Raw genomic sequence first — 15373 nt, forward strand, 5'->3', positions numbered from 1 at the left:
GTACTGAGGCTGGATGCTTTAGTGACAGTGGTACTGAGGCTGGATGCTTTAGTGATAGCGGTACTGAGGCTGGATGCTGTAGTGACAGCAGTACTGAGGCTGGATGCTGTAGTGACAGCGGTACTGAGGCTGGATGCTGTAGTGACAGTGGTACTGAGGCTGGATGCTGTAGTGACAGTGGTACTGAGGCTGGACACTGTAGTGACAGCGGTACTGAGGCTGGATGCTGTAGTGACAGCGGTACTGAGGCTGGACGCTGTAGTGACAGCGGTACTGAGGCCGGATGCTGTAGTGACAGTGGTACTGAGGCTGGACGCTGTAGTGACAGTGGTACTGAGGCTGGATGCTGTAGTGACAGCGGTACTGAGGCTGGATGCTGTAGTGACAGTGGTACTGAGGCTGGATGCTGTAGTGACAGCGGTACTGAGGCTGGATGCTGTAGTGACAGCAGGACTGAGGCTGGATGCTGTAGTGACAACGGTACTGAGGCTGGATGCTGTAGTGACACTGGTACTGAGGCTGGATGCTGTAGTGACAGCGGTACTGAGGCTGGATGCTGAAGTGACAGCGATACTGAGACCGGATGCTGTAGTGACAGTGGTACAGAGGCCGGATGCTTTAGTGACAGCGGTACTGTGGCCGGATGCTGTAGTGACAGTGGTACTGAGGCCGGATGCTGTAGTGACAGTGGTACTGTGGCCGGATGCTGTAGTGACAGTGGTACTGTGGCCGGATGCTGTAGTGACAGTGGTACTGAGGCCAGATGCTGTAGTGACAGTGGTACTGTGGCCGGACGCTGTAGTGACAGCGGTACTGAGGCTGGATGCTTTAGTGACAGCGGTACTGAGGCCGGATGCTTTAGTGACAGCGGTACTGAGGCCCAGTACTGAGGCTGGATGCTTTAGTGACAGCGGTACTGAGGCTGGACGCTGTAGTGACAGCGGAACTGAGGCTGAACGCTGTAGTGACAGCGGTACTGAGGCTGGATGCTGAAGTGTCAGCGGTACTGAGGCTGGATGCTGTAGTGACAGTGGTACTGAGGCTGGACGCTGTAGTGACAGTGGTACTGTGGCTGGATGCTGTAGTGACAGTTGTACTGAGGCTTGATGCTGTAGTGACAGTGGTACTGAGGCTGGATGCAGTAGTGACAGCGGTACTGAGGCTGGATGCTGTAGTGACAGTGGTACTGAGGCTGGATGCAGTATTGACAGCGGTACTGAGGCTGGATGCTGTAGTGACAGCGGTACTGAGGCTGGACGCTGTAGTGACAGCTGTACTGAGGCTGGACGCTGTAATGACAGTGGTACTGAGGCTGGACACTGTAGTGACAGTGGTACTAAGGCTGGACGCTGTAGTGACAGCGGTACTGAGGCTGGACACTTGTCACAGTGGTACTGAGGCTGGATGCTGTAGTGATAGTGGTACTGAGGCTGGATGCTGTAGTGACAGTGGTACTGAGGCTGCATGCTGTAGTGATAGCGGTACTAAAGCTGGACGCTGTAGTGACAGTAGTACTGAGGCTGGATGCTGTAGTGACAGTGGTACTGAGGCTGGACGCTGTAGTGACAGCGGTACTGAGGCTGGATGCTGTAGTGACAGTTGTACTGAGGCTGGATGCAGTAGTGACAGTGGTACTGAGGCTGGATGCTGTAGTGACAGTGGTACTGAGGCTGGATGCAGTAGTGACTGTGGTACTGAGGCTGGATGTTGTAGTGACAGTGGTACTGAGGCTGGATGCTGTAGTGACAGTAGTACTGAGGCTGGACGCTGTAGTGACAGTGGTACTGAGGCTGGACGCTGTAGTGACAGTGATACTGAGGCTGGACGCTGTAGTGACAGTGGTACTGAGGCTGGATGCTGTTGTGACAGTGGTACTGAGGCTGGACACGTGTCACAGCGGTACTGAGGCTGTACGCTGTAGTGACAGCTGTACTGAGGCTGGATGCAGTAGTGACAGTGGTACTGAGGGTGGATGCTGTAGTGACAGCGGTACTGAAGCTGGATGCAGTAGTGACAGTGGTACTGAGGGTGGATGCTGTATTCACAGTGGTACTGAGGCTGAACGCTGAAGTGACAGCAGTACTGAGGCTGGACGCTGTAGTGACTGTGGTCCTGAGGCTGGATGCTGTAGTGGCAGTGGTACTGAGGCTGGATGCTGTAGTGACAGTGGTACTGAGGCTGGACGCTGTAGTGACAGTGGTACTGAGGCTGGACGCTGTAGTGACAGCAGTTCTGAGGCTGGACGCTGTAGTGACTGTGGTTCTGAGGCTGGATGCTGTAGTGACAGTGGTACTGAGGCTGGATGCTGTAGTTGTGAGAGGTGGGAGGGGGGGACACCCCCTGAACTGTGTGTGAAACCTCGGCTGCGGTGCCGGTGGACTCGGACACTTAACCCCTGACTCCCATACTCTCACCTTCAGGCCGCCGAGGGTGCTCCCGTCGACGGTCCTGGAACACAGGTCAGACGCGGACAGTCACGAACTGGGTTTCCCCTTCTGGCCCTGGAAAAGAACCAGGTGCTGAGGCAGGGTGACCTCCACTGGGGTCAGTGGATGGTCATCATTGGCACTTTAGGCCTCAGACTGGCTACACCTATGTACCAAGCACAAGGGTGTACCCCGAACAAAAACGCCCGACAGGGAAAAGGGAAGTTGGGTGACACACAACACAAACAGCACACAAAACAATTACGCTCACCGAAAATAATCTTGTCCCTTTGCTGGACGAGTCCTGATCTCAGCACGTGTAGATGAACACAACAGCAAGAGCCTCGCACAGGACCCGATACAATAACAGAGGCCTTACCACTGCCTACCTTTAATGGGGGCCTGACTGTGGGTGATACAGTGACTTACCAACAGCCTACCTTTAATGGGGGCCTGACTGAGGGGGAGAACGTCCTGGTCCCAGCCCGGTCTACCTTTTGATGGGGGCCTGACCGCCTGACCAATTTTCACGATGCTTCTAGGGCCTTCTGCCCTTGCGTACCTGTGGCCTAGCCTGACTGTCCCTTGTCCAAGGCCTAGCGCCAAACTACAAAGATCACGGCCTAACGCCGACAGCAACAACTCCTATGGCCTAACACCAACTCACAGTGACCACAACCTGGTGCCGAATTAACATACCCCACGGCCTAGCGCCGACTTACCATGAGAGACGGCCTAGCGCCGAATTACCATCAGACACGGCCTAGCGCCGAATTGCCATGAGACACGGCCTAGCGCCGAATTACAATGACCTACGGCCTAGCGCCGAACTACAATGAGACACGGCCTAGTGCCGAATTACAATGACCCATGGCCTAGCGCCGAACCCTGGAGGTCTAGGGAGGTGTGAGGGACTTACCAGTCCCGGGGCCTCTGGCGGAGCCGAGCCTGACCCAGCCTCCGCGTGGTCTTCACCGGAGGTGGAGCAACGTCCGCCACCTCCGGGCTTCATGCAGTCTTCACCTGGGAAGCAGTGGCCGGGGCTAGCTCTTTTGCGTCGCACACTGCTGCCCCAGGGCCTCCGGTGCCTTCTCCGTCTTCACTCCTTTTTCGATGGCCGCAGCCCTGCGGGACTTCCATTGTCTTTGTTCTCCTATCTTCGGGAGCTCTTCACCGCTCCGTCCCGGCCGTCGCACTCTCCGTCCCCTCCTCGCGCCAGCTAATTCAAGCTGACGCCAGGGGGCGGGGTGATGACGCGGCGAGCTACAATTGGCTCGCCGTTGCCATCCCCTGCTGGCTGCCGATCTGTGAGCCCTGATTGGTTCACAGTCGGCGCCACATTCAAAGGGTCACGTGCTGATTGGCTGAGTCTGAATCCACCAAAATTCAGACTTGCCATCATGCCCATGGAGTAGCGGCGGCTATCCGCCGCTACCTCCACGCCCATGGCGCCGGATGGGGGGTGGGATCACGACCAATCCTGGCTAGCCGGCCAGCTTGCGGATGGGCCCCGCCACACGCTCGAACGGGGCTGGGATCTCTCCGGATCCCACCCCACTCTGATGCCCAGGGCTCCCGCTGCCCCAAGGCACCCCCACGATCCAGGCATGGAGGGTGAGGATGCCTAGTAGCAGGGTGAGTGACCGCACTGGTACACTCAGCCCTGCTACATAGTGACAGTGTTACTGAGGCTAGACGCTGTAGGGACAGTGGTACTGAGGCTGGACACTGGACAGGTACTGGTGGAGCTGGGCTCAGGAATGGAACAAGAGCTTAGTTGTCTGGAATGCAGGGTCTGAGATGAATTTGAAAGAGTTAGGGCACTGAGGCGCACAGGACTCCACCTTCACCTCTGACAGCAAGCATAGATGGACATTGCACTGGCAGTTTGCTAGCATTACAGGAAGCCTTTTATACCTCCTGCTGAGGACTGATTGGCCAGGGAATCAGGAAAAGTTCTTCCATTGGTGGTGCAGCAGTCATCTGATCTGGGTGAATATGGCAGCACCCATACTCCGGAGCCGGCAGGAGACTCCACACATGGGACCCAGAAGCAGCCTGCACTGACAGCAAGCAGATGCCTGCGGGGACCAGAGAAGTCAGACACCACTGCAGGAGGGAGCCGAGGAGAAGGATGGCCGCCGGTGAAGCAATGAGATGCGGTGTTGGCAGTCTTTCAGCACCCATACATGTAAGTGCAGGATCTGTATATGAGGTCTCTAGAGACAGTCGGGACATATGAAGCATAACAGAACTTGAAATGACAAAAGCTCCAGCTGCTACATTGTAGCACTTCATATACAGATTCAGAGATTCAGTCATACACAGATATATAAGTGTCACATATGAAATTAAGAAGCACAGTCTGCTGGTGCATCCTAGTCGCTTTCTGGCTTAGACATTTTCAGCAAAAAATTATCCAAAAAAGATGCCTAGAGCATCTTTTTGGTGCAATTGCAGTAAAGATGTGTAAGGACGTGTGTATGTAAAGTAATATTTATACAATTATTATCCTTGTGACTTATTTTCTAGCAATAAAGAAATTAGGAAACAACTTTTTACTTTGTTACTGGAAGAGATGCTTGCCAACCCCATGTTTTGGTTTTGGATCCAGATTCATCTTCGTGATTTGGTTTTGGTTTAGGTTTTGTATCTGTATTTTTTTTTTTAACAAATACAGCTAAAATTATGTCATTTTTATGTAATCTTGACCTGTTTACATGCAATCGAAAACCCGAGTTTGGTTTTAAAGTCCGTGTTCCGAACCACGGGAAGATCCGAACTGGGAGTCGAATCTAATTGGTACCCCAAAGTGATTCGGAACTCAAAGTTGGTTTGACTCGAGACCCCTAAATTTGGTTGTTATCGGTTCTCTGGGAAATGAACCTGCTCATCTTTAGTTACTAGCATTTTGAGATAGGTCAATTGTGAGCTATCTGACAACTGGTGTGAACGTTTAGCCCTGTTAGATAATAATAATAATAATAATAATAATAATAATAATAATAATAATAATAATAATAATAATGTCACAAATACAATGAGATAAGTGGATTGAAGTTACCTGAATCAAAAACATGGAATCTAACTCTTTGAGGTATTTGTCAAGGACTCCCGCATGGAAGTTTCGTCCTCTTGGCAACTGGTGCACAGTTTGTGATGCCCCTGCCCTGGTCCCTAGCATGGTAGGCTTGTTTCACAAGGAAATGACAGCAGGGAGCAAGCTAAGACCTGGCAAATGGAGTAAATTACAGAGCTGGCTGAGAAGTAGGAGCACTACCGAATATGTAGGATGAAATGAGGGTCCTAGGACAAACCAGATCAATACACAGGAAGAGCTAACAGGAGTGCTGGAGACTAGGCAGTGAGACTAATGGTATATTCCTGAATTCAGAAGGAAACTTTTTTAGGCTGATGAGTATAAATCTCGGTTGTCACATTACCTCTAGAATAAAGCCCCCTAGATAATTTGCATTTGCTGTTATGAATAGAACCAATATTACACTGTAAGTGTTGTGCTGTTGTAGACTAGAGACTCGGGACCTGGTAAGTGCATGCCGGGAATGACTGACAGCAATATCTGAAAATAAATTTCAAATAATATTGATAGAAATAATAGTAGTACTTGTTTTATTTATATAGCTTGACTTCTTATTCTGATCAGTTTCATTTGAATCAACATTTGTGGAACATTAAATCAATGTCATTTATTATCTTGCTTGTGTCAATAAATGATACCCTTCTTCTACCTCTCCTCACAGCTCACACACTACATCAGGAAAGTCAGGCTCACACTAAGTGGTGGTAATAATTACTTTGATAAGAATGGAAACCCACCAGCAATCTATAAAGTTATGAACTGGCAGCTGAGTCCAGAAGGGACTGTAATGCAAATTCAGGTTGGCAAATATCATGCCACAGCACTTTCTGATGAAGCTCTGACCATCAACTCAAGTCTGTTGTTGTGGCCTATGGGGGATCGGCAGGTGAGGCTACAGATGAAACTTCTATGTCAATGGTACAGAATACTCGTGAATCAAGCAGCTAATCAGTACATTCATGTATCTATCTTCTATATTAAATAGTCCCACTACAAAAATTCAAATAGGTTCCAGTCATTATTGGTCAACATTTTGTTAAACAGAAACACTGACTAAATAATTTTTTACCCTCCATTTAAGGTAAACACAAATTGAATGATGCTGAGGTCAACTCCTTAGTTGTGAGCACACTGGAGCTCATTCATAGTCAGTCATGAGTGCTGAGCGCTCACAACCAACTCGATGTTGCCCCACAGCACATGCACACGATGGAGCCGGCTCCGTCGTGCGTATGTGCGAGCCCCGGCTAACGACGGGCGCTCCTTCGTTAGGGGTCTCGTAGCAGACGGGGCGAGCTGTCGATGTTGAGTGACAGTTCGCCCCGTTTGCTGGGCGGGCTGGAGGCATGCCCGGCCAAATGGAGGTGTTCCAGTCAGAACGCTTGCCATTTGGAGGTGGCCCCACTGACATCATTGCTGATTTCAGTGGGGACGTTCCTGCTCAAACAGAGCAGGAAGCTCCCTGGGGCTTACTAGTGCCCAGACACTACCCTAGGGTCTGGTCATAAGCCCCGATGGTCGCGATGGTCTTGACCATCGTGACCATCACCCATGTCGGTCGTTAGAGCTGTGGGTGTTAATCCACAGCTTAATGATATACAAGGAGGTGGCCATTCAGGATGCAAGCGGCCGCCCTGATTCAGAGCGACCGCTTGCATCTAATGACTGCCTCTGAATGCGGCCCACAGTGCATTCATTTAATATAGATAAGAGCACAGAAGTCATTGAACAAATCTTCATGGCCAGTTTTCTGCGTTATTGTATTCCTAACTCTATATTCTCATTATCCATTTTTAGGGTTATCTAAAGTGCAAGTTTTTAGAAGTGGGGATGTTGCCCATAGCAACTAATTAGATTCTAGCTATTATCTTCTAGAAGGTGCTAGATCAATGATAAGTAGAATCTGATTGGTTGCTATTGGCAACAACTCCACTTTAGTGAATATACCACCTATTGTCTACAACCTTCTCTTTACAGATCTACAGTAGTTCCTCATTTAGACAGTTTTATGGTGGAGTGCACTGTATTATATTGTACTGTCCAATGTTGTATTCCTCTAATGTATACTACGTATAACATCCTGGATGGTCCCAATTAGTCCATATGGTCTTGTATGCAAACTAGAGATGAGCTGGACTGAATACACCCAACTTTTTGGGTTCTTTATTGAACCGAGCCCTTACTCAGATCACTTTTGGAGTTCTGAGTAGAAGTAGTAGTCCCAACTCAGGTCTTTCTGCAAGTTGGAATTCAGATCTTGTGTGTTTTTGATTGCATATAATTCCCTCCCTCATAATTTCAGGTGCCAAATTTGGTTAAAATTGACTGAAAATTACTGAAAGTTAATGTTTTTAATGTTACCACTACTATAGGAACAAAAACAGGACCAAATTACATGATTTTAGCTGTTTTATATATTTTTTAAAGAAATCAAAAACCAAAACCCGATGATCCGTACATATATCTAATGCAAACTTGTCTGCCCAGCAAATATGACCACCTCTCCCTCACATTTCATAAAATTGCCCTGTTCTTCGGTTTTACAAGAAAAGTGAGGTAAATGATCCTAAACTACACAGCAATTTAAATAAACCCATACAACTTTCAAAGCTTGTTATTAAACATTCTAATCTTAAGGTAGCACAGAATTGTAATGAGTATGGTTAAAGTCCTACTGTTATAAACAATTTGAATGATATGGGGTAATTAGCTCAGTAGAGGGGTGTCAGTGGTGCAGTGTAAGGCCTGGAACGAGGGTCCATACAAAGATTTCCAGGATTAAGTAAATGAAAATACTGCTTTACAGACATCAGCATGCATCAAACAGAAATCAAAACAACAAACACCTAGCTCTCACTCAGGGCAACTATCTCACTTCCTGAGCCCTCACTATCATTGGGCAGCTAAAGTCTCTCAAAGTCCCTCCAGTTCCTGTCTCTCACAGGTACTGTACATCACAGGCTACAGTCATGATTGGCTTTGGCTACCACAGTTGCTCATGTGTACAGCCTCACAATCTGGCCTGATTCCTTGCAGGTAACATAGGCTCAAGCCTACTAACATTTAGATAGCTCATCTCAGAGTTTAGTGGCATTTCCTGTCTCCCACAGATCTAGGCTCAGGCACCCTGGCCCTCAATGGCTTGTTAGCATAATTAGCTCTGTCTGGCTTCCACAATCCTTCTAGGACTGTCTGACTGCTCCACTGAATCCACTGGGCAGCCTCTGGGTGTGTTCCCACACTCCTTTTCTTCTCTGTGTGGGCTGTCTCCTGTCCCACACAGAATCTGCTGTTCAGCAGCGCCATCTGTGGTGATACTGTCACAACAATGTACATGATACACAACAAAAGGCATTAACAAGCTATCCCTGTGAAACAATGTACTATAATATGTTTAAAAGGCCATTCGCAAATAAACCTACAAATAACTGTTTGCCCAGGTCCCACAATCAGTCTGCAGTGAGAGTTGTCCTCCAGGTTCCAGAAAGGCTGTTTGTACAGGACATCAGGTCTGCTGCTTTGATTGTGTCCAATGTCTACCAGGAGAAATATCTAACCAGACAGGTAAGTTCATAACTTTTTTTATTACAGCATAGTCATTGGAACTGAAACACTCTTATCTACGTAATTAAATATTTAAATATATTCAAAATTGTGTTTGATTCACTACAGACACTTCTGTTGCATTAGAGCCCCTGGACTACATTTCAAATAAAGTAAAGAACATTGTTTATACAAACTTAACCATTTTCTAGCTTGTGTCATTACATTCCATCTTCCATCTGATATGAGAGCTTATATGGAGAATTTACCAATTCAACTATTTATATTTTGTAATTTAAAATATATATTTTAAATATTATTATGCCAAAATAAATATGATTTATTTTTTAATTACTTTAAGGATTTGTCTTACAAGAGATTGTAGTAAATTATAGATATTTATTTTATTGTTTTAATTTTTGAATCAATTTTACTTTACTTCAGTTAAGCTTTCACTACTAGGTCTCAACTGGGACTAATGTGATACTTGTGACCAAGAGCAAATCAAAAACAACCACAAATTCCCACTAGAAATTATTAAAACCTCCCTTTTCTATCACATTATTATTATCTTCTTCACCACTACTAAGATTTGATTTAAAGGCTTGCTCATAGCAAATATTACAGGTCTACCTCTACTTCACATACTTTAGCAATTTAGTTAGATCAGAGATACTCTTATCCTAACAATAACTGCCTTAAATTGTAACATTAAACAAATACCAACAATTTGACATGTGAGCTGAAGAACACGGACTCAGGACTTATTAAATTTTATAATTGTTATGGATAATATCCACAATGTTTACATACAATAAATCATTATGATAATTGTGTCATACAAAGTATATACATATGCAAAATATTCTCTATACAAATAAAGGCAATAAAAAAAATACAGAGATTAGCACCTGTACAAAGTCTTGTTTCTGCTAGCAGGGGTTGCCAAAAAGTAATGATCAAACCTCAATATTCAATTGACCAACTAGGATATGACAAAGTCCTTTCTGTCTGATATGGCAATTTATCTATCTTCACCCCCTCATTCATCTACCTAATTGTGTATATAGCAAACTTAGTAATTAGAATGATTACATTTGCAAGGATGGGCAATACCTGAAGTGGGATAGGAGTAAATAACATAATGGAAAAAGGGGAGGGGTATTCACTGCACCGGTTACATCGAAAGGAATATCATCTCTATTAAATATTGTAGATATAGTATCAGCCACTGTTACCGCCTCTGTATTATCTTAAAGAATATAACTGTGGTGGTGCTTCTCAGAGTTAAATCAATGAGTACAAACAAAAGGGTTGTTCTTAAAGGAACAAACAAAGAACTCTATAGGAGAGCACTCTCATAGCTAGATGTTTCACCAAATTATAAAATATAACCTTTAATTAAGACTTTTATATTGATAAAAATGACTTACATATACATCACAATAAACAATATAATTTATAGACAAATAATTATATAAATAAAAATTAGGGGTGAGCGGGTTCGGTTTTACTCGGATTTACTCGGATCTTTAAACGGCATTTTATTGGCTATCGCCTATCATGTGTTTTGGATAGCCAATATAATAAATCCGAATTTGCGGTAAAGTGGCGATAAGAACCGAGTAAATCCGAGTAAAACCGAGCCTGCACATTATAAATAAAAATATATAAATACAAATATAAAGGGGCTTAGGGTTCTTCCTCTAGCCCCTACACATGGCGAAATATAAAGAAATTGTGACATAACATAACACTTAACATACTGTATATAGAGTAAAATATGGCCAAGGTAAAAGTATAACACACATGTTATCTTATATACAGTATACTCCATATTTCTTGATAATAACGAGACCTGTTGTATATTGATGTGTGAGTCTCAGCTGAGCGGTACAGAGAAAGTAGGGGAGGTCAGAACTGCGTGTAGTGGATTCTGCTGCACCCTCTCTTGCCAATGGTAGTGGAGAAGGAATGAGAGATCCACTGAATCCGGGAATCCCTAGAAACAACAGCAAGCATTGGTTTTAGTCTTCAGCTTTTCGTTTCTGCTTTCGGTTGTCATGAGCTTTTCGTTTCTGCTTTCGGTTGTTTTTATCCAATTTTTTTTAATTTGTTAAACTCTTAATGGACAAGCATAAATTTCCCTGCTTCCTCCTCAAATAAAAAAATTCCCTGCTCTCTCCACAAATGAAATATTCCTATATCATAGATTTTCCCATTATCGGGACATTCCAATTTTTCAGTTCAATCTGGTGATTAAGAAAATATCAAATTATCATTTATTTAATTATTAAACATTACAGATGCTTAAGTAAAGCACAATATTGTGTGAACAATAACAGTATCATGACAGAAACTATAAATCTAATATTATTTTTCCCTGAGGTACACATGGGCACTGACAATTTCTCTATTACTGTAGAAAATAAATGCCATTGAATGTGTCCTTTGTGACAAGTAGCAGCTGTTAGGATTTGGGTTTCTGCCATTGGAAATCTCCATATGTTCTAAACAGCTGGAAGCATAGATTAAATTACATTTGTTTAAATTATCTAGCCATAAACTAAAATATTTGAATTGAGTATCATGCTCTGCATGTCTTCGAAGTGGTTTATACTTGACAATGAATTGAATCTGAGTGCAGTGGTAGGGAATGCTCACATAAGCAGGAATGGTTAGTGTGGACTAGATTTCCAGCTAACACCACAAATCCAGAGACTAGCTACAGTAACTGCACTGGGGCAAAACATCTCTTTATAATACTGTCTAATGCAACTATTTTTAAACTGCCTATCTTCCAGAAATAACATTTTAAATAAAGAAATATTGACACAAATGAGTACTAAAGATTGCACTCAATATCGACCTGAAATTTCCGTTTCAGGACATGTTAAACAAACTATCATTTGGATGATACTTATCAGTGATTATTCATTGATCCTTATCAACCTTATCAGTGTTTAGTCTGTAATCCATTCTTAAAAATCAGTGTCTTGTAAATGTCTTCTAAATGTCATGGACATTTGGCAACTCCAGCCGAATAGCATCCATCAGTATTGATTACCCTCTATAAAGAGCTCTGCTCAACAGCTATACTGTTCCTATGCAATACAAAAATACCTTAGGTAAAAATACTTTCTAATATACAGTACATCCAGAAAAATGTGCAAGTCTCCCTACTCGAGCCTGCTGCCTGCATCCTTCAGAAAAAAAGGTGTTGCTACTGTAGGTCTTTTAACACCAAAGTCTGAAGCCACGTATCCACTTGCCGATATAAATGGACAATTGATCGATAATGAATTTGTTATCATTCAGACGTTCATTAATCGTGCAGTGGATATGCCAGCAATGACCAACGATGCGCACTCCCACTGGTCGTTGGCGGCATCGCTCATTGCCTGAACATGACGGTTAACCTGATGATATTGTCAGGTTGGCCATGTTTGGGGATGAGGGAGGGTGCCTGCACTGAACGACATATCGTTCAGTGTGGGCACTGTACAGTATAACGAACAACTGAACGATAATTATATCACTATCGTTCAGTCCTTTATTGTCAGCAAGTGGATAGGCGCCTTTACTGTGGAGATACAAAGATAAATCGTTTAAAATATTTATCCAAATCATTTTTAAACAATTCACAAGCTCCACTTATAAACCATACAACACAACTGGTTGAAAATACTGCTTCCTAATTCTCCCGAATGCAACTGTGAGCTCATTTGTTTTATTTGTTTAGAAATCAGATGATTTTGTCTTTTTCATTAAAATATTTTTGTAATCTTTCACAACTTTTTTTAGAATATTATTAAGGTGAGAACATCTTCTTAAAATACAATAGTTTGCATATGTGTCCCCATAACGAGGGATATATATGACATGACAAAATTTTAAAGGAGTAAAAATGTGATAGAGAGCAGGCAAAAAGCTCACAATACCCCTAAGAGAACTCCTAGCCTCCATGGTTTAATAATTCAATTAAACAAAGTCTAGGTCAGTTTGCTTGATTAAAATCAACTAATGTATGTACTGTATATTTGTGCATTGAAACAGTATAAGATAACATTGGGCAATAAAACGTTTATATCTAGTTTTACTATGGGTAGAAAATTAAACTTGGTCTCACTGTTTCCTTTCAACATCATACAACACATTGATAACCCATAGATATATAATAGCACAATGTATTTTCTATCTTTCAGATTCAATTAACTGCTTACGGTGTCCTTGGGATCAGTGGCCAAATCCTGAGAAATCCAAATGTCTCCCAAAATGGATGGAGTTTCTTTCTTATGAAGATGCATTGGGAGGAACTTTAGCTGCAATCAGTGTAATATCCTCATTTATTCCTGTTCTTATTTTGAGTCATTTCATCCTGCACAAAGAAACTCCTGTAGTGAAAGCCAGTAATTACTCTCTAAGCTGTCTTCTACTGATGTCCCTGTGTCTCTGCTTCTTGTGCTCGTTAGTGTTTATAGGTTATCCCGACCACCAGAAATGTCTCCTGCGTCAGGTACTATTTGGCCTGGCCTTCACTTTGTGTGTATCAAGCATTTTGGCTAAGACTATCATGGTGGTGTTTGCTTTTATGGCCACTAGACCAGGCAGCAATCTGAGGAAATGGATGCGCCCCCAAGTGTCCTACATGATTATTTTTTCTTGTTTCCTGTTTCAAATAATCTTGTGCATCACTTGGGTGTCCCTAGCTTCTCCCTTCTCACAATACAACACTATAACTAACCCTGAGCTCATCATTATTGAGTGTAATGACAGATCACCCATTGCATTCTGGACCATGCTAGGTTATCTGTTTCTTCTGGCCACCATTAGCTTCATAGTAGCCTTCCTGGCTCGAAATCTTCCTGATAGGTTCAATGAGGCCCAGTTTATCACTTTCAGCATGTTGGCCTTCCTCAGTGTGTGGGTCTCCTTTATCCCAGCCTCCCTCAGTGCTCGGGGAAAATACACTGTGGCCATGGAAATATTTGCCATCCTGGCATCCAGTTGGGCTCTGGTGATCTGTATGTTTCTTCCTAAATGTTTCATCATAATGTTCAGACCAGACCAAAACTGTCAACTTCTCATAATGAAAATAAAAGATTAAGATCAACAATATATATATGTTAATATATGTTATACAGTACATAGCAACATGCATCATGTAAAATTATCATAGTTTATTTGCTGCAATATAAGGTTATATCAGCACATGTTGGGACTACTAGAACCAAACAGGAAGATACCCTCCCAAATAGTAAGACATCTTTTTTCCAGAGGATTTTATGCTCACAGGCACTTGGATGTCCTCAGAAATGTAAGCACAGAGTAGTAGGAGCTTATTATCCCTGTATATTTTGTAGCATTCAATTAGACAATTCATGATAGGAGGTGAAAGGTTAAAAGGCAGCTCCAGAAATATGCTAGATACAGTTTAAGTACAAATATAATACAAATATAATGAATGGTGATAGGAAAAGTCCACTAACATGCAGAAGTCAATGCAAGCAGTGGTCAAAAGCAGAGTTTAGTAAACTGGTTGAGGTAAAAGTTAGGCAGTGGTCAGGACAATGACCAGTTAACTGGCCATGGTCAAAGCAGTCAGTGGTCCAAAGATTAGTTCAGTAAACCTCCCAAGGTCAAAGGCAGATAGAGTCCTAGGAGTAAATTTACTAAGAATCGTAATTGGTTGAGATGCTCCTGTGGAAACTCGATTTGCATTGGTGATACTCATGTGATTTTAGCCTGCTGAAACTCTCAAATATACCAAGAATCATGATTTGCTGAAATAGTCTTTTCAGATGGTGTATGTGATCGAGATTTCTCTCCCGAGTTCCCTGAGTCTGACCGCAACCAAACTCTCCAGAAAAAGCAGTCTGCACATATAACTTTAAAATGAAATAAATGGTTGATATTTATAAAAAAGATGATATTGGGTCCTTCCCCCAAAAGCATAACCAGCTCCATGCTAGTGAGCCAGTCCTGTTCCTAAAAGTACAGGAAAAAAACCTGTAGGGTTCCACCGTATTTTAGGAACCAGCAATTGGCTCCCAGAAGAGGTCCTGGTTTTAAAAATAGGGGGAAAATCAGTAGGATTCCCCCTATTCTTAAAACCATCACCGGACTCAATTCTATTTGGTCACCCTGGCCAAAACATTAACACCCCAAGCAAGTCAGCCCAAGCTGGGGTCCCCCCTCTCCCAAGCACCCCAGGGCTCTTCTTTAGCTGATTATAGCAGCAGTATTATATAGCAACAAGTTGTTGCACAGCTGCTTGTATTTTGACACAACACAGTTCTCAAGC

General features: G+C 43.6%; 1 pseudogene; it reads left to right on the forward strand.

Moving 5' to 3' along the window:
* The window catches only part of LOC148505870 (extracellular calcium-sensing receptor-like), a 43225-nt pseudogene that overhangs the window by 17904 nt on the left and 9948 nt on the right, over window positions 1-15373 (forward strand).

This window comes from Taudactylus pleione, unplaced genomic scaffold (genome assembly GCF_031769625.1).
Source record: "Taudactylus pleione unplaced genomic scaffold, aTauple2 ptg000435l, whole genome shotgun sequence".
NCBI classification, from domain to species: domain Eukaryota; kingdom Metazoa; phylum Chordata; class Amphibia; order Anura; family Myobatrachidae; genus Taudactylus; species Taudactylus pleione.